Genomic DNA, 23,936 nt, shown 5'->3' with positions numbered 1-23,936 from the left:
TCAAATATTCAAATGCACATGCATACTTATACGCACTCACAAACACTTACAGGCATATGCACTGCCGCACAAGCACACACAGACAGCCAGGCATATACACACACTGCTGTCTTCAGTTTTTTACCTCAGATAGGCTGTAGCCTTCTGCTTCTTTAGTTCTCCTACATGTTCCTGCTGGAAGAACATCTGCTGCAGGGAAAGAGGACCTGGAAAATTTCCCCTGTGGCAAGTGACACAGTTGAAAAGGAGAAGATGACCTCAGTGGCCTCATCACAGGCATTTTTCTGCTTCTCACATGAGGGTGTCCCTTCTGTTACAGCAAGACTTGAGAGATATTTGTGCTTAAAGGCTAGTAAGTAACTGAAGAGTAGCCCAGGCTTGACCCAGGAGATGATTAAAGAGTGTGTATCCATGGGCAAGAGGTTACCCAATGTACAACTGTGACAAGCCGGGTCTAATCTTTTTTTTTCCATTTTTTATTAGGTATTTAGCTCATTTACATTTCCAATGCTATACCAAAAGTCCCCCATATCCACCCACCCTCACTCCCCTACCCACCCACTCCCCCTTTTTGGCCCTGGCGTTCCCCTGTACTGGGGCATATAAAGTTTGCAAGTCCAATGGGCCTCTCTTTCCAGTGATGGCCGACTAGGCCATCTTTTGATACATATGCAGCTAGAGTCAAGAACTCCGGGGTACTGGTTAGTTCATAATGTTGTTCCACCTATAGGGTTGCAGATCCCTTTAGCTCCTTGGGTACTTTCTCTAGCTCCTCCATTGGGAGCCCTGTGATCCATCCATTAGCTGACTGTGAGCATCCACTTCTGTGTTTGCTAGGCCCCGGCATAGTCTCACAAGAGACAGCTACATCTGGGTCCTTTCCATAAAATCTTGCTAGTATATGCAATGGTGTCAGCGTTTGGATGCTGATTATGGGGTGGATCCCTGGATATGGCAGTCTCTACATGGTCCATCCTTTCATCTTAGCTCCAAACTTTGTCTTTGTAACTCCTTCCATGGGTGTTTTGTTCCCAATTCTAAGGAGGGGCATAGTGTCCACATTTCAGTCTTCATTCTTCTTGAGTTTCATGTGTTTAGGAAATTGTATCTTATATCTTGGGTATCCTAGGTTTGGGGCTAATATCCACTTATCAGTGAGAACATATTGTGTGAGTTCCTTTGTGAATGTGTTACCTCACTCAGGATGATGCCCTCCAGGTCCATCCATTTGCCTAGGAATTTCATAAATTCATTCTTTTTAATAGCTGAGTAGTACTCCATTGTGTAGATGTACCACATTTTCTGTATCCATTCCTCTGTTGAGGGGCATCTGGGTTCTTTCCAGCTTCTGGCTATTATAAATAAGGCTGCTAAGAACATAGTGGAGCATGTGTCCTTCTGACCCGTTGGGGCATCTTCTGGATATATGCCCAGGAGAGGTATTGCTGGATCCTCCGGTAGTACTATGTCCAATTTTCTGAGGAACCGCCAGACTGATTTCCAGAGTGGTTGTACAAGCCTGCAATCCCACCAACAATGGAGGAGTGTTCCTCTTTCTCCACATCCACACCAGCATCTGCTGTCACCTGAATTTTTGATCTTAGCCATTCTGACTGGTGTGAGGTAGAATCTCAGGGTTGTTTTGATTTGCATTTCCCTGATGATTAAGGATGTTGAACATTTTTTCAGGTGCTTCTCTGCCATTCGGTATTCCTCAGGTGAGAATTCTTTGTTCAGTTCTGAGCCCCATTTTTTAATGGGGTTATTTGATTTTCTGAAGTCCACCTTCTTGAGTTCTTTATATATGTTGGATATTAGTCCCCTATCTGATTTAGGATAGGTAAAGATCCTTTCCCAATCTGTTGGTGGTCTTTTTGTCTTATTGACGGTGTCTTTTGCCTTGCAGAAACTTTGGAGTTTCATTAGGTCCCATTTGTCAATTCTCGATCTTACAGCACAAGCCATTGCTGATCTGTTCAGGAATTTTTCCCCTGTGCCCATATCTTCAAGGCTTTTCCCCACTTTCTCCTCTATAAGTTTCAGTGTCTCTGGTTTTATGTGAAGTTCCTTGATCCACTTAGATTTGACCTTAGTACAAGGAGATAAGTATGGATCGATTCGCATTCTTCTACACGATAACAACCAGTTGTGCCAGCACCAATTGTTGAAAATGCTGTCTTTCTTCCACTGGATGGTTTTAGCTCCCTTGTCGAAGATCAAGTGACCATAGGTGTGTGGGTTCATTTCTGGGTCTTCAATTCTATTCCATTGGTCTACTTGTCTGTCTCTATACCAGTACCATGCAGTTTTTATCACAATTGCTCTGTAGTAAAGCTTTAGGTCTGGCATGGTGATTCCACCAGAAGTTCTTTTATCCTTGAGAAGACTTTTTGCTATCCTAGGTTTTTTGTTATTCCAGACGAATTTGCAAATTGCTCCTTCCAATTCGTTGAAGAATTGAGTTGGAATTTTGATGGGGATTGCATTGAATCTGTAGATTGCTTTTGGCAAGATAGCCATTTTTACAATGTTGATCCTGCCAATCCATGAGCATGGGAGATCTTTCCATCTTCTGAGATCTTCTTTAATTTCTTTCTTCAGAGATTTGAAGTTTTTATCATACAGATCTTTCACTTCCTTAGTTAGAGTCACGACAAGATATTTTATATTATTTGTGACTATTGAGAAGGGTGTTGTTTCCCTAATTTCTTTCTCAGCCTGTTTATTCTTTGTATAGAGAAAGGCCATTGACTTGTTTGAGTTTATTTTATATCCAGCTACTTCACCGAAGCTGTTTATCAGGTTTAGGAGTTCTCTGGTAGAATTTTTAGGGTCACTTATATATACTATCATATCATCTGCAAAAAGTGAAATTTTGACTTCCTCTTTTCCAATTTGTATCCCCTTGATCTCCTTCTGTTGTCGAATTGCTCTGGCTAATACTTCAAATACTATGTTGAAAAGGTAGGGAGAAAGTGGGCAGCCTTGTCTAGTCCCTGATTTTAGTGGGATTGCTTCCAGCTTCTCTCCATTTACTTTGATGTTGGCTACTGGTTTGCTGTAGATTGCTTTTATCATGTTTTGGTATGGGCCTTGAATTCCTGATCTTTCTAAAACTTTTATCATGAATGGGTGTTGGATCTTGTCAAATGCTTTTTCTGCATCTAACAAGATGATCATGTGGTTTTTGTCTTTGAGTTTCTTTATATAATGGATTACATTGATGGATTTTCATATATTAAACCATCCCTGCATCCCTGGAATAAAACCTACTTGGTCAGGATGGATGATTGCTTTAATGTGTTCTTGGATTCGGTTAGCGAGAATTTTATTGAGGATTTTTGCATCGATATTCATAAGAGAAATTGGTCTGAAGTTCTCTATCTTTGTTGGGTCTTTCTGTGGTTTAGGTATCAGAGTAATAGTGGCTTCATAAAATGAGTTGGGTAGAGTACCTTCTACTTCTATTTTGTGAAATAGTTTGTGCAGAACTGGAATTAGATCTTTGAAGGTCTGGTAGAACTCTGCACTAAACCCGTCTGGTCCTGGGCTTTTTTTTTTGGCTGGGAGACTATTAATAACTGCTTCTATTTCTTTAGGTGATATGGGACTGTTTAGATGGTCAACTTGATCCTGATTCAACTTTGGTACCTGGTATCTGTCCAGAAATTTGTCCATTTCGTCCAGGTTTTCCAGTTTTGTTGAGTATAGCCTTTTGTAGAAGGATCTGATGGTGTTTTGGATTTCTTCAGGATCTGTTGTTATGTCTCCCTTTTCATTTCTGATTTTGTTAATTAGGATTTTGTCCCTGTGCCCTTTAGTGAGTCTAGCTAAGGGTTTATCTATCTTGTTGATTTTCTCAAAGAACCAACTCCTCGTTTGGTTAATTCTTTGAATAGTTCTTCTTGTTTCCACTTGGTTGATTTCACCCCTGAGTTTGATTATTTCCTGCCGTCTACTCCTCTTGGGTGAATTTGCTTCCTTTTTTTCTAGGGCTTTTAGATGTGTTGTCAAGCTGCTAGTATGTGCTCTCTCCCGTTTCTTCTTGGAGGCACTCAGAGCTATGAGTTTCCCTCTTAGAAATGCTTTCATTGTGTCCCATAGGTTTGGGTACGTTGTGGCTTCATTTTCATTAAACTCTAAAAAGTCTTTAATTTCTTTCTTTATTCCTTCCTTGACCAAGGTATCATTGAGAAGAGTGTTATTCAGTTTCCACGTGAATGTTGGCTTTCCATTATTTATGTTGTTATTGAAGATCAGTCTTAGGCCATGGTGGTCTGATAGGATACATGGGACAATTTCAATATTTTTGTATCTGTTGAGGCCTGTTTTGTGACCAATTATATGGTCAATTGGAGAAGGTCCCGTGAGGTGCTGAGAAGAAGGTATATCCTTTTGTTTTAGGATAAAATGTTCTGTAGATATCTGTCAGGTCCATTTGTTTCATAACTTCTGTTAGTTTCACTGTGTCCCTGTTTAGTTTCTGTTTCCACGATCTGTCCATTGAAGAAAGTGGTGTGTTGAAGTCTCCCACTATTATTGTGTGAGGTGCAATGTGTGCTTTGAGCTTTACTAAAGTGTCTTTAATGAATGTGGCTGCCCTTGCATTTGGTGTGTAGATATTCAGAATTGAGAGTTCCTCTTGGAGGATTTTACCTTTGATGAGTATGAAGTGTCCCTCCTTGTCTTTTTTTGATAACTTTGGGTTGGAAGTCGATTTTATCCGATATTAAAATGGCTACTCCAGCTTGTTTCTTCAGTCCATTTGCTTGGAAAATTGTTTTCCAGCCTTTCACTCTGAGGTAGTGTCTGTCTTTTTCCCTGAGATGGGTTTTCTGTAAGCAGCAGAATGTTGGGTCCTGTTTGTGTAGCCAGTCTGTTAGTCTATGTCTTTTTATTGGGAAATTGAGTCCATTGATATTAAGAGATATTAAGGAAAAGTAATTGTTGCTTCCTGTTATTTTTGTTGTTAGAGTTGGCATTCTGTTCTTGTGGCTGTTTTCTTTTTGGTTTGTTGAGTGATTACTTTCTTGCTTGTTCTAGGGCGTGATTTCCGTCCTTGTATTGCTTCTTTTCTGTTATTATCCTTTGAAGGGCTGGATTCGTGGAAAGATATTGTGTGAATTTGGTTTTGTCGTGGAATACTTTGGTTTCTCCATCTATGGTAATTGAGAGTTTGGCCAGGAATAGTAGCCTGGGCTGGCATTTGTGTTCTCTTAGTGTCTCTATAACATCTGTCCAGGCTCTTCTGGCTTTCATAGTCTCTGGTGAAAAGTCTGGTGTAATTCTGATAGGCCTTCCTTTATATGTTACTTGACCTTTCTCCCTTACTGCTTTTAATATTCTATCTTTATTTAGTGCATTTGTTGTTCTGATTATTATGTGTCGGGAGGAATTTCTTTTCTGGTCCAGTCTATTTGGAGTTCTGTAGGCTTCTTGTATGATCATGGGCATCTCTTTCTTTATGTTTGGGAAGTTTTCTTCTATTATTTTGTTGAAGATATTAGCTGGCCCTTTAAGTTGAAAATCTTCATTCTCATCAATTCCTATTATCCGTAGGTTTGGTCTTCTCATTGTGTCCTGGATTACCTGGATGTTTTGAGTTAGGATCCTTTTGCATTTTATATTTTCTTTGACTGTTGTGTCGATGTTCTCTATGGAATCTTCTGCACCTGAGATTCTCTCTTCCATTTCTTGTATTCTTTTGTTGATGCTCACATCTATGGTTCCAGATCTCTTTCCTAGGGTTTCTATCTCCAGCGTTGCCTAGCTTTGGGTTTTCTTTATTGTGTCTACTTCCCTTTTTAGTTCTAGTATGGTTTTGTTCATTTCCATTACCTGTTTGGATGTGTTTTCCTGTTTTTCTTTAATGACTTCTACCTGTTTGGCTGTGTTTTCCTGCTTTTCTTTAAGGGCATGTAACTCTTTAGCAGTGCTCTCCTGTAATTCTTTAAGTGACTTATGAAAGTCCTTCTTGATGTCCTCTATCATCATCATGAGAAATGTTTTTAAATCTGTGTCTAGATTTTCGGTTGTGTTGGGGTGCCCAGGACTATGTGGAGTGGGAGTGCTGCGTTCTGATGATGGTGAGTGGTCTTGATTTCTGTTAGTAGGATTCTTACGTTTGCCTTTCGCCATCTGGTAATCTCTGAAGCTAGCTCTTTTAGTTATCACTGCTATAGCTTGTTCTTCAGGTGACTCTGTTAGCCTCTATAAGCAGACCTGGAGGGTAGCACTCTCCTTAGTTTCAGTGGGCAGAGTATTCTCTGCAGACAAGCTCTCTTCTTGCAGGGAAGGTACCCAGATATCTGGTGTTCGAACCAGACTCCTGGCAGAAGTTGTGTTCCACTCACTAGAGGTCTTAGGATCCCGTGTGGAATCCTGTGTGGGCCCTTGCCCGTTTCAGGCGACTCCGCTGGCAAGGTAGCCCGGGGCTCGAGTGGAGCGGAAGGGGCTTGTGCCCCAGATCAGGCCCGGGTAGCCTGCTTCCCTATGTACCGCAGTCTCAGGTTCCTCGCGATTGGATTGGGGCAGGCGCTGTATTCCACTCACCAGAGGTCTTAGGATCCCGTGGGGAGTCCTGTGTGGGCCCTTGCGGGTTTTGGGCGAGACTCTGCTGGCAAGGTAGCCCGAGGCTCGAGTGGAGCGGAAGGGGCTTGTGTCCCAGATCAGGCCCGGGTAGCCTGCTTCCCTATGTACCGCAGTCTCAGGTTCCGCTCGATTGGATTGGGGCAGGCGCTGTGTTCCACTCATCAGAGGTCTTAGGATCCCGTGGGGAGTCCTGTGTGGTCCCTTGCCGGTGTTGGGCAAGACTCTGCTGGCAAGGTAGCCCGGGGCTCGAGTGGAGCGGAAGGGGCTTGTCCTGGGTCTAATCTTAAAGAATAAATCAAACACTAACTTCCTAACTATAAGACTGGACAAAGAAGCACGCTCTTATTGCCTGGTAGAATCTATTTCTCACAGTTTGTCACAAGTGACTAAAATAAATGCCTGCCTGTATAAAAAGAGAAATTATTTATATGGCTAAAAATAATCCATAACTTACAGAAGTATTTCCTGGTGAGGAGAAACCTTATGAATTATGGTTAATTTGGAATGTCTTGACTATATAACCCCTTCCTTACTCATTGAAAGAACAAGAAATAAAAAGAACATGGCAGATTTAACGGCCGTCTTGAGCTACTAAACTGACAAATGGAGCTTTCTGAAATGCAGTTTTCTGCATTTTGAAGGTAACGCAAGTCCAAGGGGATCCTCAGTGGAAACTTTTCCTGGTACAGTTGAGTTGTGACCATGGAAAGTCAGCGGTCTCCACAGAGTTCAGAGAACAACATTGTTGCATCTATCATGGGGCCTAAAGCAGCAAAGCACACAAAGACTGGTCTAGGATGCTCAGCTGAGACCATCCATATGTCACTTGGTGGGATGGGAATACTTACCGAAGTCTCCCATGGAAACTGACCCTGCATAAGGCACAGGCATCCGTGCAGGGAACGTCAAAGATGCTGAGAAGAGAACAAGATAAAACGAAGCCTCCTCACCCACAAGAAACTTAGTCTAGCTGCCTAGCAGTAAGCCAACTTGTTCCAGAAAGTAGATTGTAGAGGGAAGATTTCATTCCACAGCCTCCCAAGCCTCCAGCTCTGAGGTCCCGTAGGAGGCTGTAGTATGAAAAAACCCGGGGGTGGGGTGAAAAATTGCTCAGTGGGTAGAGCATTTATAGGCATGTGTCGGGGCCTGGATATGTTGGGACTTGGATTTTGATGTCCAGAAAAAAAAGTCTTTTAAAAACCCAGAAGTGATAGGACTTGTCTGCAGACCTAGCATTCCAACTCTGCAACACTGGGGAGCAAATAGGAGAATCCTTGGAATTTCCAGGCCAGCCAGCCTGCCATACTCATTGGACAAACAGATAGCTGGTCACAATCTATTTTTGAAGATGGGGACTGAGCTTTGAAGCTGTCTTCTGACCTCCACATGTGCTCCATGGCATCTGACCACTTGTGCTCCCACACGAACACACACATGTGTGCATACACACACATACACACACATACACACAAATACACATACAAACATACAAGATGAAGACTAATAAAAATTCTATGAGTATTTTGTCTTATTTTTAAATGTGTTATGTTTGTGGTTTTAGACATGTGTTACACTCATATATGAGCAAATATCAATAACTCGTAGCAAACATGGGCTTATTTTGTGAGAGGGTTGTTTTATCACGAAGGAACATGTTCAAATCATCTTAGAAATCACTACATAAACCTGGTATCTGTCTTATAAATTCCAGTGTTTTAGGGGGTTTGATAAAAGTAGGTAGATGTGTTGGGGAGGAAGGGTGGCTGAGAATTTTTTCCAGAGATATCAGAGAGCATCATCTAAAATATGATGCTAACAAAATTCTATCAATAGTATTATGAAAAGCAATGGTCTCCATATATCAGTCCTATGTGCCCTAACTCACCTGACTTTGTCTTCAAAATAGCAAGCAGCACCAGCCAGTGGATCATGATTTGTGTGAGGTTTGTGTGACCTTTATGCCAACGATCTTGATTTTGAGTGTTAAAATTAATAAAAAGCCTTTTCTGCAGGAGAGATTGCAGACTGCAGAGAACCTCACAAAACTCCACTGTTTTCCTCTAAGCTCTCTTTACAGAAGGCATATTGCCAATACCCTCTCTTGCTAGAGACCTAGTGATACCTCAGGAGTGAAGTGGAAAAACTAAACAAACAAAGCAAAAACTCCAAACCACCCAGACTGTAATTTTATATAACGCATGAAAGACCTCCTTTCCCATCTACATACATAATCTCTGGGCTCCTTGTTTATTCTGTCTGAGAATGCACATTCTCCACTTCAGGGCATAACATTTGTGGGAGCCTGTGGGCTGGAGGAAGACGTGCAATGGAGCTGCTTGCCAGTGGAGGCCAGAGGTCAGTTGGGATCTTCCTTCATTTTTTAAAAAGTAAAATGTACCATTTTTTTTTCTGATCTAGGGATATCATCAAATATACTCATGCTACCAGTAGGGCCACTTAGTTGCTGGTAACATAAAATCCTGTTCTGACTGACTTACAGAAAGACCTAAAGTACCAGAGTCTGAGAAGATTGCTCTGTCAGTGAGAATCTTTTTATGCAAACAAGAGGGCCTGAGTCAGTTTCCAGAATCTATGTAGAAAAGTCATGTTTGTTGATATGTGCTTTTAATGCACCTGCTCTAGGCTAGCGGGATAGAAAGAGTTAAATTCTAGGGCTCATCCATCAGCTAGTATTTTAGCTTGAACACACACACAGACACACACAGACACACACACACATAGAGACACACATAAACGCACACACACAGACACACACATGCACACACAGACACACAGACACAGACACACACACGCACACATACACACAGACACACAGACACATGCACACACGCACACACACACACACACAGACACACAGACACACACACAGACACATGCACACACACACACAGACACACACACACACTCACACACAAACATGCACACACACAGACACACAGACACACAGACAGACACACAGACACACACACACACACGCACACACACACAGACACACACACACACATGCACACACACAGACACAGACGCACACACACACAGACACACACACACGCACACACAGACACATAGACACATACACAGACACACACACACCGACACACACAGGCACACACACAGACACACACACACACAGACACACACACAGACACACACAGACCCACACACACGCACACACAGACACACAGACACACATGCACACACACACACATGCACACACACAGACACACACACAGACCCACACACATGTACACACAGACACACAGACACACACACGCACACACACAGACACACACACACTTACACACACACATACAGACACACACACACAGACACACACCACACCCTTGGACACATGAGACCAGGAATACACACACTTCAGAGCAGGCACAGAGAAAATGATAATTATTTATCTCAAAAGAAATGAAATAAATTGTCTTTGTAGCTAAATTGATGAGACTATCTCAAAACTTGGGGTATTGGGGCTGGAGAGATGATGGAGCTTAAGGGTGTCTTTTGTTCTTCCACAAGACCAGACTTTAACTCCCAGCACCCACACCAGGAACCTCATAACCACCTCTAACTCAAGTTCCAGCGGGTCCTACACCCTCCAGGGCCTCTATGGGCCACTTGGACACAGGGGCACACACTTATATAAACATTCATCCACAAAAAAATACAAGTAAGACTTAATCCCAACGAAACTTTGACCTCCACTCTGCTTTTGGTTGCCAGCTGGTGTTGAGAAAGAGCTGTAGCTGAACTGCTTATAAGTGCACACAATAGATGACTAAATACTTTGTCACAGATTAAAGTAGGTTCCATGTTCTTCCTGCAATGGGATCAGTTTTGACTCATATGCAAACCCATATGCATACCTGTTAGGGCAGATAGGAGCTGTTTCTGATACTGTAGATAATACCTATTCGTTAGGCATTCTGTACCTTTTGTAAACATGTCTCATGTGTATATGTCTGCAGACATGAGGGTTTGTGAATGAATGCTACCTGTAAGCTTGTGCAGAAGGCATCTCTTATAATAGCTTTCTAATTCATTCTCTACCCCCTTTTTCCACCTTCCATGCTTTGTACATTGCAATCAGATGGTCTTCTCCAAGTTTAAATCCATTGCCTGGGGAGGTGGCTAAGGGGTAAAGTGTAACTATGCAAGTGTAAGAGCCTGAATCCTGGTATCCCGCAGCCATATAAGAAGCTAGCCGTGGTAACGTAAGTCTGCAACTCCAGCTAATGGAGAAGGGGTTGGAGGCAAGGTAGATAGACAGACAGACGGACAGATAGATAGATCAATTAATAGATAAATGATAGATATTTTGATATTTAGATAGGTAGATAGACACAGACACACAGAGACAGATAGACATACAGAAAGATAAATAAACATAGAACTTAAAAACTTTTGGAGGCCTTGCATATGTTTCTAACCTGGATTCTGGATTCTGGAAATGAATGTAATATATCCAAACATAATTAAATCTTCATGAAGCCACTCAGTAATTACCCATAAAAGACAACTATGCAGATGGAATATGATAAGCACAGTTATACTTCTGGGCACGTATGTTAAAAAAATGATGACTTGTGTGGATACTCATATTTGTATATACTTGTTCATTCCACTTTATCAATGGTGTCACTAACCTGAACCAATACAAGAAACTAACCAGTAGGTGAGGCTCACACAACTATGATCCATCTGCAGCATGGGATGTGACCCTCCAATGAATGACTGTAAGCCTTTGGTGGCCATGCCATTGATAACTCTCAAAATGTCACATGCTGTGATTTCATTATGTAACATTCTCAAAATGACAAAACTCCAGAGACAAAGGGAATGAGGGCTTATTAGTGTTAGAGATAGGGGAGGAGGGGTACATGTAATAAAGGGGACCACATGGGGACCGCTGTGGTAATGACAATCATGGGTCTTGACTGTGGTTCCACAAGGATGCACATAGCATAAAATGACACAGCCTTGCACACACACCAGTGTTGATGTAAAATTCCTATTTTGATACTGAACCATAATCACATAGGCATCAACTATTTTGAAAGTAGACAACATCCAGAGAACGTCAGTTACTTTGTAACTTTCTGTGATTCTATTATTACTTCAAAAGACTTCAAGTGATTCAATTTGTTACAGTAACAGATGCTTTATGAGAGAATCTTGTGTGTGGTTGATACCAGTGCAAGGAAGTTGGTTCCCATATTCTAAGTGCAAGTAGCTAGAGGTAAATATCATTTTTGATCTTGTAAAGTAACATTTTTTATTTCATATGTCAGTGTTTGTGTATATTGGTACATCAATGTTCCTGCAGTAATGTGTGCATAAAACCCCTACAGTGTTCTTTCTAAGTAGAAATTTATATCAGGACATGAATTGCTATTTTTACTTCACAATTTGTATATCTACACTTTCATTTATGAGTATTATTGCATGTATACCTAGACCATACATAATCCAATAAACATATAATATTTAAATTTATTTTATTTTTGAAGATGCAGGTAAGTGTATGTACATAAAATTTTAATATTCTTTTTTAAAAATTAAATCTTTTACTAACAATATATATTAATTAAAGTTAGTCTTGTATTTATATTTTATTTTTAAAATTATATATAACATAGAATTTATCATTCCAACAATTTAAAATATACAATTTACAGGGAGCGTACCTGCTGATAGACTTCTCCTATTAACCTAATCTGAATGTTTAAAATGTTCTACTTCTTAAACATGCAAATATGTTGCCATCTTGTAATTTGCACATCTCAAAAATATTTAAATTAATCATGGCATGCATAAATAAACAATCATAAGATGAGCCTAAGGTAGATTAAAAGGACTGGCTTTAAATTTTAAAAGGCACTGGAGGACAAGCCCTAGTATAGGAAGAGGAAGACAGAAGTAAAATGGACATTTATAAAGAGTTTAATGAGAGTTTTATGAAATGTTGAAAAAGAGTATATAAAAAAGAAGAGATTTTGTAGGTACATATAGACTCTGGTCAGAGTGAATGGTAAACCCAGATGGAATTTGTGTGAGTGTGATGAGAAAGTCCCTTGACTTCTCAGTGCTTCAGTTGGCTCTTTGTAAAATGGAAATCTTTGAATTCTGCAGCTAACTCAAGGCTGTGGAGTGTGGATAAGATGCATCAATTCGATGATGCTCTAAATGTGCTGCTTAATTTAACACAGGACTTTATGAAACACTAGTTCTTAAAGATTTAAAAACGTGTGTGTATGATTAGTGTGTTGTTCAGAGAGGAATTGTTGGATCCTTGGGAGATGGGGTTCCAGGGATGTATAAGTGTGGATGCTGGGAGCCAAACTCCAGTTCTTTGCAAGGGCAGTCAGGCATTTTTGCCCACTCAGCCATCTCCATAGCCCCCATGTTTTAGTGTTATTAGAAACATGTCAGGTGATGAACTATCATTTTCTTCACCAATGGTGTGTAGGATATAAACTTTGACTTTACAACCTCAGAGAGGAGAATTTATCTACTGAATTGAATCAACTTTGAGTATGGGTGTGCATTTTAAAGATATTTGTGGATTTAATTTTACACAGATGATTTTTGTGTTTGATGTTTTATTTTATTTTCATTTGTTCTACTTTAAGCAACAAAACTCAGATGCTGCAAACATCACTCAGATTTTATTCAGTTTGTCTCTTATACTACTAGAATTATTAATTTATGTGTGTTGATTGATTATTTCTGAAATTTTATATACAGTTTATGATGAATATTTATCTGTTGTTTTAGATAGTTTGTCTTCACAATTTAGGTCAATGTGAGTTTTTATCTATGTATATTAGACATTGGGAAGCACTGTGGAAATGAATTTGATATATTTAAATATTTACATAAATATGGCCCTGCCATTGCACATTTAGGAACATTACCTAGATAAGGTGCATTTGTATATTAATAGAAAAGTTGGATAAATTTCTTGGAAGAATATTTTGTGTGTGGTACAGGAGGATGGAATACAAGTACAGACACAGGGCTAAGTAAGTTAACCACCGTAGCTGTATCTCTATGCCCCAAATGTTAATTTACAAAGGACAGTAACTGAAGAAAGCTACATGTCTGTCTGTACTATAATGGTTAAAATGTGATGTCCCTGGTGAGGATGGACACTGGAAACTCATGCGAAGGGATAAATAAGAGGATGATAGGCAGAGACGCCATCTTGAATGTAAATTAGATGTGATGCCACAATTTCTTTTAAATCCTGAAAAATAATGTAAAACATGTGCTATAAAATTATACAGGAATCCATAAGTGTGCTGAACTCTGAAGGCAAGATCTGACTCGTTTCCCAGGGAGAGTGAGGACTGTGATCCAGGAAGCACACCAGGAGCTTTCGGGATGGGCTAGTTCTTAAGCAACATAGTGGGGTAACAGTGTTTGCCCCTTTGTTCCAAGGAAGCCTTCCTCTGAGTTCCTACCATTCTTCTCTGTAATGGTCAACCAACTGTAATCTTCAATATCTCAGATTTGATAGAGAATTTGGCCCTCTGTATTTAAAGTTTATTTTTAATATTGTTAGTGTACACTTCTTTCATTTCAATAATGAAATATTTATTTTATCTCACTAATCCACAACTTTGGAACACTGCAAAATGTTTTACATATTCATTTTGGGAGGAGTTAAGTCATTTTTGGTCTCCAGGTTTTCTTTTGATAGACATAGTAAAAACAGAAATGATAAACAGAATAATTTCCTAAGAAAGATTGGGGAGTCTTGTTCAAAGGTAGCTGGAAAAGAAAAGAAGAAATTCTAGAAAAAGGAAGGAGAGGTGAGTAACAGGATTAAGAAAGTTTTTAGGAGTTGGCTGACTCCACTTTCCATGTAGTTAGGGAAAATATCTTTTACAGGGCAACAAAAGATTGCCCATGATTGAAAAAAATGTGCCATCTAAGGTACTTTTATAATGGGAAGAATTCTGAACAAGGGGCTATGAATAAATAATTGCCTGGTCACAGTGATGATGACACCTGTAAAGGTTAACTTTGTAAATTTTAGAATCACTAGGAAGAGAGTCTTTATGAGAGATTGCCTAAATTTGGTTGGCTCATGGGTGTGTCTGTCTCGCAATTTAGTTGATTGACATGGGAAGACTCAAGCCGCTGTGGTCAGCACCATCCCTTGGAAGGGAGTCCTTAACTGCAAGAGTAGAGAAATCCAGCTGAGAGCAAACAACCATGCACATGCAAGTGTATGCATTCATTCTCGACTGCAATTATAATGTGACCAGCTACTTCAATCTTCTCTCACAGTGATGTACTGTAATCTGTAATCGTGAGCTAACACTGTAATCTGTAATCATGATCTAAAACAAACCTTTTCCCACTAAGTTGCTTTTTGTCACAGTACTTTTATCATAGCAACAAAAGTAAAATTAGAACACCCTCTTTCTATAGTCTCAAAAATTATTTTACTTAAATTGATTTGCATTGATTCCAATCGAATATCTTTAAGATTAGAGACTGACCCACTAGAAAGTAAGAAATGGTGAGATGGGATTGGGATACCAATAAGACCATGCATAGATATGTCATGAAGTATATGCTGGTTATGAAATACAAGTACCAGCACTTTCAATTTTCTCTCTGCTAAATGGAGAGATGAGGCAACTATAATGTACTGAAGAGTGAAGCTAAGGTCATAGGAAGTATATACAGATTGTCATGGGAACAGAATTTCAGAGTTAATGTTTCCTTGTGATATGAGCAGGGAGAATAACCTGGATATATTCTACATGGGTCTGTGTGTGTGTCTGTGTGTGTGTGTGTGTGTGTGTGTGTGTGTGTGTGCACATGTGTGTGGTGCACTAATCCATGCATGTGCTGTAAAGTTAGAGGGGGAATGGTATTTGTCCTACTCTCCTACCCTCTGTCTTACTTCCTTCAGTGGCAGCTCTCACTGAACCTAGAGCTTGATGTTTGGGGCTAGGCTTTCTGGTAAGCCAGCTTCAGTAATCCTCCCATCTCCACCTACTACAACTTTGGAATGACCCACACTTGCAGCCACAACCAGCTCTTACATAGGTATCCAAACTTTGATCTTGATTTTTGTGGAAGTGTTCTTACCCTCTGAGCCATTTCCCCAACCCCTATGTAATGATATAGCTTTAATGTTTTGGGACACCTATGTTGGCAGCAGGTAGGGTGTGCTGGTTTCTCAGTGACCATGTCTGGTGGACCATGATCCTCATGAAGGTCTTCCTGTGTCAGTCAACATTATCTTTTCCACTCATGGCATCAACATGAAATGCATGCTGTATTTATTGTGGAGAATACTACACGTTGTAATAGACTTATAGGAGCAATTTTGAAAAGCATTCAACTGGTCTTCAAAGAATGAGTGACAACTATAGTGGAGTTGCTTTAACTATGAACCTTAGACTATTAACAGTGGAAGGGAGGTGCTCATGACAGGCTTAACCTTCTTGTTTTGGGGCTCAGGAGCTTGCTCAAGAGCTCTCTCATAATATCTAATGCTGGGGTCCAGAGTGGTTGCTACCATTACACAGATGTTTTACTCTGCTTCTAGAGCAGTGGTTGTCAACCTTCCTAATGCCCTGACCCTTTAATGGAGTTCCTCGCGTTGTAGTCACCTCAACCCATAAAATTACTCCATTAGTACTTCACAACTGTAAATTTGCTTTGGTCATGAAGCAAACTGTATCCTTATAGAGATAAGGGTTTGCAAGTGGGTCACAGCCCGCAGATTGAGAACTGCTGCCTGACAGGAAGTAGCTCCTCTCCTCGAAGACAGCACTCGATGGAAAAAAACAGTGGGCTTTTAATTCATTGGCCACTTGCTGTCCAGGATACTCACAGGATGCTCACTTTCATTCCCATATTTTATCTTTATAAAGCCAATTAAGGGGGATTTTATACCTCCATTTTTTTCAAGAACAAAAGGTTATGTGCAGTAGCTGAAGAGTCCAGGGCACCACCCCACATTGCCACATACCCCCTCCTCCAGAAAAAGATGATCATACTGAGCCTGTTATCTTCTCAGCCCTTCCTGCAATCTAATCCTAGTACACTTCATCATATGTGCTGAAACAAGGAATAGCAATAATTCAGTTACCAAATTTCATGCTAATTTACTCTAATACAGATTCCTGAAATTTGTTTTTTGCTCCTACATAATTTTGAATATTGACATTAAACTATATGTTACTTGTACATCTTCCATTTCTTTCTTTAAATAAACCTTGTTTATTTAAATCAAAATGATGAGAAATTGAAGGGTTTTCATAAATGTCCAAGGAAGCTTCCTGTTGTGTAACAGTTTCCTCCAAGACTGAAACATTCAGCCTTGCGTGGAAGCTCCTTAAGTAGGATGCTAAACAAAATGGTCCAAGAAGTTCCTGAAACTGAACAGATTCACTAGCCCCCTCCCTGCTGATGTAAACAATAAAAGCTGAAAGACCTTCTCACAAGAGCTGAGCTGCAAGGAAGACTCTCAGACCAGACCAGCTGCCTGGAAGAGGCAGAAGCCCTTGGGCTGCCTGGAAGATGTTTAGAGCAGAGAGTCATTTGGAGGGGACTCTCTCCAACCTGCTGAGCTGCCTGGAGGCTGGGCAGTGTGCTCCAAGTTTTCTAGTTTTTGTGAGCTGTCACCCATGCTGGGTTGGGCCTTAGTGATGCAATTGTCTTTGAGTCATTTGTGCTCCTGTAAGTGACTCCTCACCCCTACTTCTGTAAGTAACCCCAATGAAGCTCATTGGTCCACTAAGTTGGACTTTGGTGGTATCCATACTTTGGTCTTTCATGAATTCCCTATCTGGGGTGAGTAAAAGTGTGTCTTACATCTCCCCAAGAAAAGTTTTCTTGTACCACACACCCAGATCCAGCATGGTCCTTCCATGGAAAGGTACCATTTTATAACTGACATTGTTATTAGCTGAGGTTCACATTTTCACATTCACACACAATTTACTCTGGGTTCTACAAACCTGAAATGCCAGATAAGCATCTAATGTCAGAACACTATCGAGTGTGGTGTTACAAAGAGGAATTTCTTTACCATATGAGCGTCTTTAGCTAGATATGTATGACCTCCTTATGCTGGCTGCTTGTACTGTCAACTTGCCATAGATTAACTAGAGTCATTGGAAAGGAGGAATCCTCAGTTGAAAAAAATGTGTAAGACTGGGTGGTTGACAAGCCTGTAGGGCATTAGTGATTGACGTGGGAGTACATAGGCCATTGTGGATTGGACCACTCCTGTGCTCCAGTGACATTGTCCTGTCCAATGCTCCAATGTGCATGGTCCTGGGTTCTATAGGAAAGCATGCTGAACAAGCTGGTAAACAATACCCGTCTAAAGCCTCTAGACTAGTTATCTCCTGCCTTTAGGTTCCTTCCCAATTTGAGTTCCGCCTTTGGCTTCCCTCGATTCAATGTGATTAAGGACGTGTAAGCCAAACAATCCTTTCACATTGCTTTGTTTCATCATAGCATTACCAGCCCTAACAAGGCAGCCTTTTCTCCTGAGTCTTTAACAATTACTTATCCTTTTATTATAACACCCTCTCTGCCTTTCCTGATTGCCATATTTTGGGAATCATAGAAAGATTTTTCAGATTGGTTTCTTTCACTTAGCAACATACATTTAGAGTTTTCCCATACCATTTGACAGCTTGCTAATTCATTTCTTATAATGCTAACAGTTCAGTTTTTAAGTGGATCATGGTTTATCCATTTACTTAACTAAAGGAAATATCCATTGCTTCCAATATCCAATATCGATTGGGTCATTATGAATGAAAGTTGTCTAAAACATTCAAGTGCCAGAGTTTGTAAACACACATTTCTGACTCAATCCTGAACTGTATAGTAAGATCTAAAAAAAATGTTTATAAGTAATTGCCAAACTGTTTTCAAAGTGACCTATTCCGTATTACATTTTTTTGTAATTATGGCTTACAATTTTATTACATGACTCTTTCAAAATGTGTATTTCTGTTCTCCTTTGACAGACAGTTAAAGAGTCATTAGTCTGATTTGTAGTCTTGCTTATTCCTTAATATGTTAGAAATTTATAAAGTGATTTCATTTTCAAAATACCTGCTTTAAGTTTTAGTTATATGTATTGTGTGTAGGAGAAGTGTACATGGACGTAGTTGCCTGCAGAGGTCAGAGGCACTAGATTTTCTAGGAGCTGGAGTGGTTATGAGTTGCCTGTCCTAGGTACTAGAAACAAAACTGGGTCCTCTACCAAAAGCAAAATGTGCTCTCAATCCTGAGTGAGCTCTCCAACCCCTAGGGTAATTTCTTGTTTCTAATAATGCACATACCCAACTGCAAGGTTGTTTCTTCTGTTGATGTTAATGTCCATCGACTTTCCACTGTGATTATTTTCTTCCTTGTTAAATAGTTTCCACATGATGTCAGGTACAGAAAGGTAATGTCTCCTGTTGCTTTCTAAAATTGTTTTAGCTTATTTCTTCTCTCGTGGGTTCAGAACACTGTCAGCACCATCTACCAGAAGTTCTTTTCTGTATTCATAGTTTGTGCATATCTAGTCACTAAAAATCTCAGTGTGGATTGATTCACTTGCCTCTTCTACTGAGAATTTATTCATGCACCTTTATTATTCTGGGTTTTTATTATAGTTTTGCAATAACATTTTATTGCTCTGATAGCAAGTTTTTCCTCCTCCTTTCCTTCAAAAATATCCCAGTTACCTGTGGACTTTTTCTTCTCCATGAGCATTTCACCTGGAGTTTGCAGATTTCTCATGAAAACTCCTGTGCACTTTTGAATGGAATGAATGTGTGAAACCTTTGTGTTTTATGATACCCTTCTACTTGTGTGAACAGGAGATTTCTCTTTTATTCATGTTTGCTATTATAACAATTGCACAACTTTCTCTACATGATTTTTATAGAGAGAAATGTATTCGGTCTTTGATTTTTTTTATCTTTATTCTTTTCAGAGTTCTTTATTTTTATGCTCAGTTTTTTTTTCAGAAATAGGAGTAGAAATGGTTTATTTAGAAGTGGGAAGCAGCCCCTAGAACAGAAGTGGTGGAAGGAGCAGGGGGTTGGGGAGGAAGGGATGCTTGTTTAAATGGGGGGAGGGAGCAGGGGTGATGCTTGGGGTTAGAGGATTCTAGTATTTCCTAGTGTTTTATTTGTTTAATCAATAATGGTTTTTTTCCTATTGAGGCACAGTGAAATGTTACAACATGGTTGTAGCACAGTTTATAGTGTGCCCTAAAGACCCCCACTTACACTTGATATAATTTGCTGAGTTATTAGGTTGTTTACCATGATAGAATGCTTCTGTGCTTTGTAGTACCCTTGCTCACAGGCAGTCATATTTATGCCCGTGTCCTGTTCATTTTCTGATGCTGCCTTATTTCAGATGTTTAGGTTGGTGAGATAGTTAAGATTGTCAACTTGACTGGATCTAAAATAAGCTAGGAGATGCATTTTGGACCTGCCTGTGATAGATCATCTAGATTAGGTTAACTGATGTGGAAAGAATCATTTTACTGTGGGTGACACTTTTCCATGGGCTGGGGTTCTAGGTTGAATACAAAAGGGGCAGGGACATTCTCCTACTCTCAGCTACCTGACTGTGGATGCAATGTGACCAGCCACCTGGAGCTTCTGTCATGGTGACTGTCTCCTTAAATTGTAAGTCAATACACACCCTTCCTATGCTAGGTTTGTTGCACTAGGACAGTTTATAAAGGCAACAGGAAAAGTAACTAGTGCTCCTGAATCCACAGGGTGTATTCTTTTTATCATTATGTTTTGAACTTTCTTATAAATATTTCCTTATGATGCTGGAATTATTTAGATTAATCCTTCCCTATCTGCTTATTCATTCTTTGTATAATCTATGTCCACTTACAGTAGAGACATGATGTTCACATATTCATAGATCTGTTACATCAGTTACACTCTGCAAGGGAAACCCTAACCAAAATCAAAAGCTTGTCACTTGACAGTCACTCTACCTTTCTCTCTAAAGCTCTTAGCTTTAGTCCACTAATTCACAGGGTGTTTCTAAGATGCTTCCCATCTCCATAGAGCCTATCCACATTATAGAGCACCACACATTATGAGATTTCCTGTGACATATTTTTTCTCGTTGAGAATGATATTTTCAAGGGCTGTCTCAGGATTCTGTGTAACGACTGAAGCATTGGTGTTTTTGAGCAGATCAGACCCAATTTTTAAGAGGTTCAACATCTCCTATGTCCATCAGCTTTCCTCTCTGTAGGGATGCAGACAGACTGCAGTGCAGCCTCCTCTCTGCGGTCAGTATAGCATAAGGACCGCCAATGACTACCTGGGTTTCTCCAGAAGAAACTCATCCTATGATACTGTGGCTGTTTCTGATCAGCAAGTGAAGCTTATTTCTCCTGAATCACCCTTGCTTATTTCGTAGGTAAAGGCAAATGCTTAGGGTGTGTTCATTAAAACTAGTCTACTATCACTTTTGTCCAAGAAAACAAAACTATTTTCTTGAGTGGCTGTAGAATCTATTGGAGAAAATTCTGAGTTTATCTTTAATAAAACAACTGGCATTGATTACTTAGTTGTTTTACATTAAAGGCATACAAAATGGGAAGTCTAGGTTTTCTGAACTGAATACAATATTTTTTGTGAAGCACAACATTTTCATGGAAGCTAAAATGTGAAGCTGGAAGTTACAAGTATACAATTCACAGGCCACATGAAGCTCAAGAAGAAGGAAGACCAAAGTGTGGATGCTTTGGTCCTTCTTAGAAGGGGAAATTAAATACTCATGGGAGGAAATATGGAGACAATGTGGAGTAGAGACTGAAGTAAAAGCCATCAAGACACTGCCCCTCCTGGGGATCCATCCCTACAGTCACCAAACCCAAACACTATTGTGGATTCCAAGAAGTGCTGACAGGGGCCTGATGGAGCTATCTCCTGAGAGACTTTGCCAGAGCCTGACAAGTACAGAGGTTGGTGCTCGAAGCCAACCATTGAACTGAGCACAGAGTATTTTAATAGCATTTAACTCAATGGAGTTAGAGAAAGGACTGAAGGAGCTGAAAGGGTTTGTAACCCCATAGGAAGAACAACAATATGAACTAACCAGACCCTCCAGAGCTCCCAGGGACTAAATCAGCAACCAAAGAGTACACATGGAGGGACCCATGGCACCAGCCACATATGTAACAGAAGATGGCCTTGTTGAGCATCAGTGGGAGAAGAGGTCCTTGGTCTTGTGAAGGCTCAATGCCCCAATGTAGGGGAATGTGTGGGCTGGGAGGCAAGAGTGGGTGGATCAGGGAACACCCTTATAAAAGCAGGGGGAGGGGAGATGAGATGGGGGATTTCCAGGATAGAGAACTGGGAAAGGAGGTATTTGAAATGTAAATTTTAAAAATCCAATAAAAAAAAGAAAAAATGAAAAAATATGAAATTTTAATAAATATGGAAAATGACAAGAAAACAAAAATAACAATTACCCATTAAGCTATTAGGAACTTAAAATCTGAGTGTTCTAAGAGGACACCGTGCTTTTTTTTTTTAAATTAGGTATTTTCCTCATTTACATTTTCAATGCTATCCCAAAGGTCCCCCATACCCACCCCCCCAATCCCCTACCCACCCACTCCCCCTTTTTGGCCCTGGCATTCCCCTGTTCTGGGGCATATAAAGTTTGCAAGTCCAATGGGCCTCTCTTTCCAGTGATGGCCGACTAGGCCATCTTTTGATACATATGCAGCTAGAGACAAGAGCTCCGGGGTACTGGGTAGTTCATATTGTTGTTCCACCTATAGGGTTGCAGTTCCCTTTAGCTCCTTGGGTAATTTCTCTAGCTCCTCCATTGGGGGCTGTGTGACCCATCCAATAGCTGACTGTGATCATCCACTTCTGTGTTTGCTAGGCCCCGGCATAGTCTCACAAGAGACAGCTATATCTGGGTTCTTTCAGCAAAGTCTTGCTAGTGTATGCAATGGTGTCAGCATTTGGAAGCTGATTATGGGATGGATCCCTGCATATGGCAATCACTAGATGGTCCATCCTTTTGTCACAGCTCCAAATTTTGTCTCTGTAACTTCTTCCATGGGTGTTTTGTTCCCGTTTCTAAGAAAGGTTAAAGTGTCCACACTTTGGTCTTTGTTCTTCTTGAACTTCATGCCTTTGGCAAGTTGTATCTTATATCTTGGTTATCCTAAGTTTCTGGGCTAATATCCACTTATCAGTGAGTACATATTGTGCTAGTTCCTTTGTGATTGGATTACTTCACTCAGGATGATACCCTCCAGGTCCATCCATTTGCCTAGGAATTTCATAAATTCATTTTTTAAAATAGCTGAGTAGTATTCCATTGTGTAAATGTACCACATTTTTTGTATCCATTCCTCTGTTGAGGGGCATCTGGGTTCTTTCCAGCTTCTGGCTATTATAAGCAAGGCTGCTATGAACATAGTGGAGCATGTGTTCTTCTTACCGGTTGGGACATCTTCTGGATATATGCCCAGGAGAGGTATTGCGGGATCCTCCGGTAGTACTATGTCCAATTTTCTGAGGAACTGCCAGACTGATTTCCAGAGTGGTTGTACAAGCTTGCAATCCCACCAACAATGGAGGAGTGTTCCCCTTTCTCCACATCCTCGACAGCATCTGCTGTCACCTGAGTTTTTGATCTTAGCCATTCTGACTGGAGTGAAGTGGAATCTCAGTGTTGTTTGGATTTGCATTTCCCTGATGATTAAGGATGTTGAACATTTTTTCAGGTGCTTCTCTGCCATTCGGTATTCCTCAGGTGAGAATTCTTTGTTCAGCCCCATTTTTAATGGGGTTATTTGATTTTCTGGAGTCCACCTTCTTGAGTTCTTTATATATATTGGATATTAGTCCCCTATCTGATTTGGGATAGGTAAAGATCCTTTCCCAATCTGTTGGTGGCCTTTTTGTCTTATTGATGGTGTCTTTTGCTTTGTAGAAGCTTTGCAATTTTATGAGGTTCCATTTATCGATTCTTGATCTTACAGCACAAGCCATTGCTGTTGTATTCAGGATTTTTTCCCCTGTACCCATATCTTCGAGGCTTTCCCCTACTTTCTCCTCTATAAGTTTCAGTGTCTCTGGTTTTATGTGGAGTTCCTTAATCCACTTAGATTTGACCTTAGTACAAGGAGATAGAAATGGATCAATTCGCATTCTTCTACATGATAACCACCAGTTTTGCCAGCACCATTTGTTGAAAATGCTGCCTTTTTTCCACTGGATGGTTTTAGCTCCCTTGTCAAAGATCAAGTGACCATAGGTGTGTGG

The sequence above is a fragment of the Mus musculus genome, chromosome 9 (genome assembly GCF_000001635.26).
Source record: "Mus musculus strain C57BL/6J chromosome 9, GRCm38.p6 C57BL/6J".
In the NCBI taxonomy this organism is placed as follows: domain Eukaryota; kingdom Metazoa; phylum Chordata; class Mammalia; order Rodentia; family Muridae; genus Mus; species Mus musculus.
The sequence above is the reverse complement of the archived record's forward strand: the minus strand, read 5'-3'. Positions refer to the sequence as shown.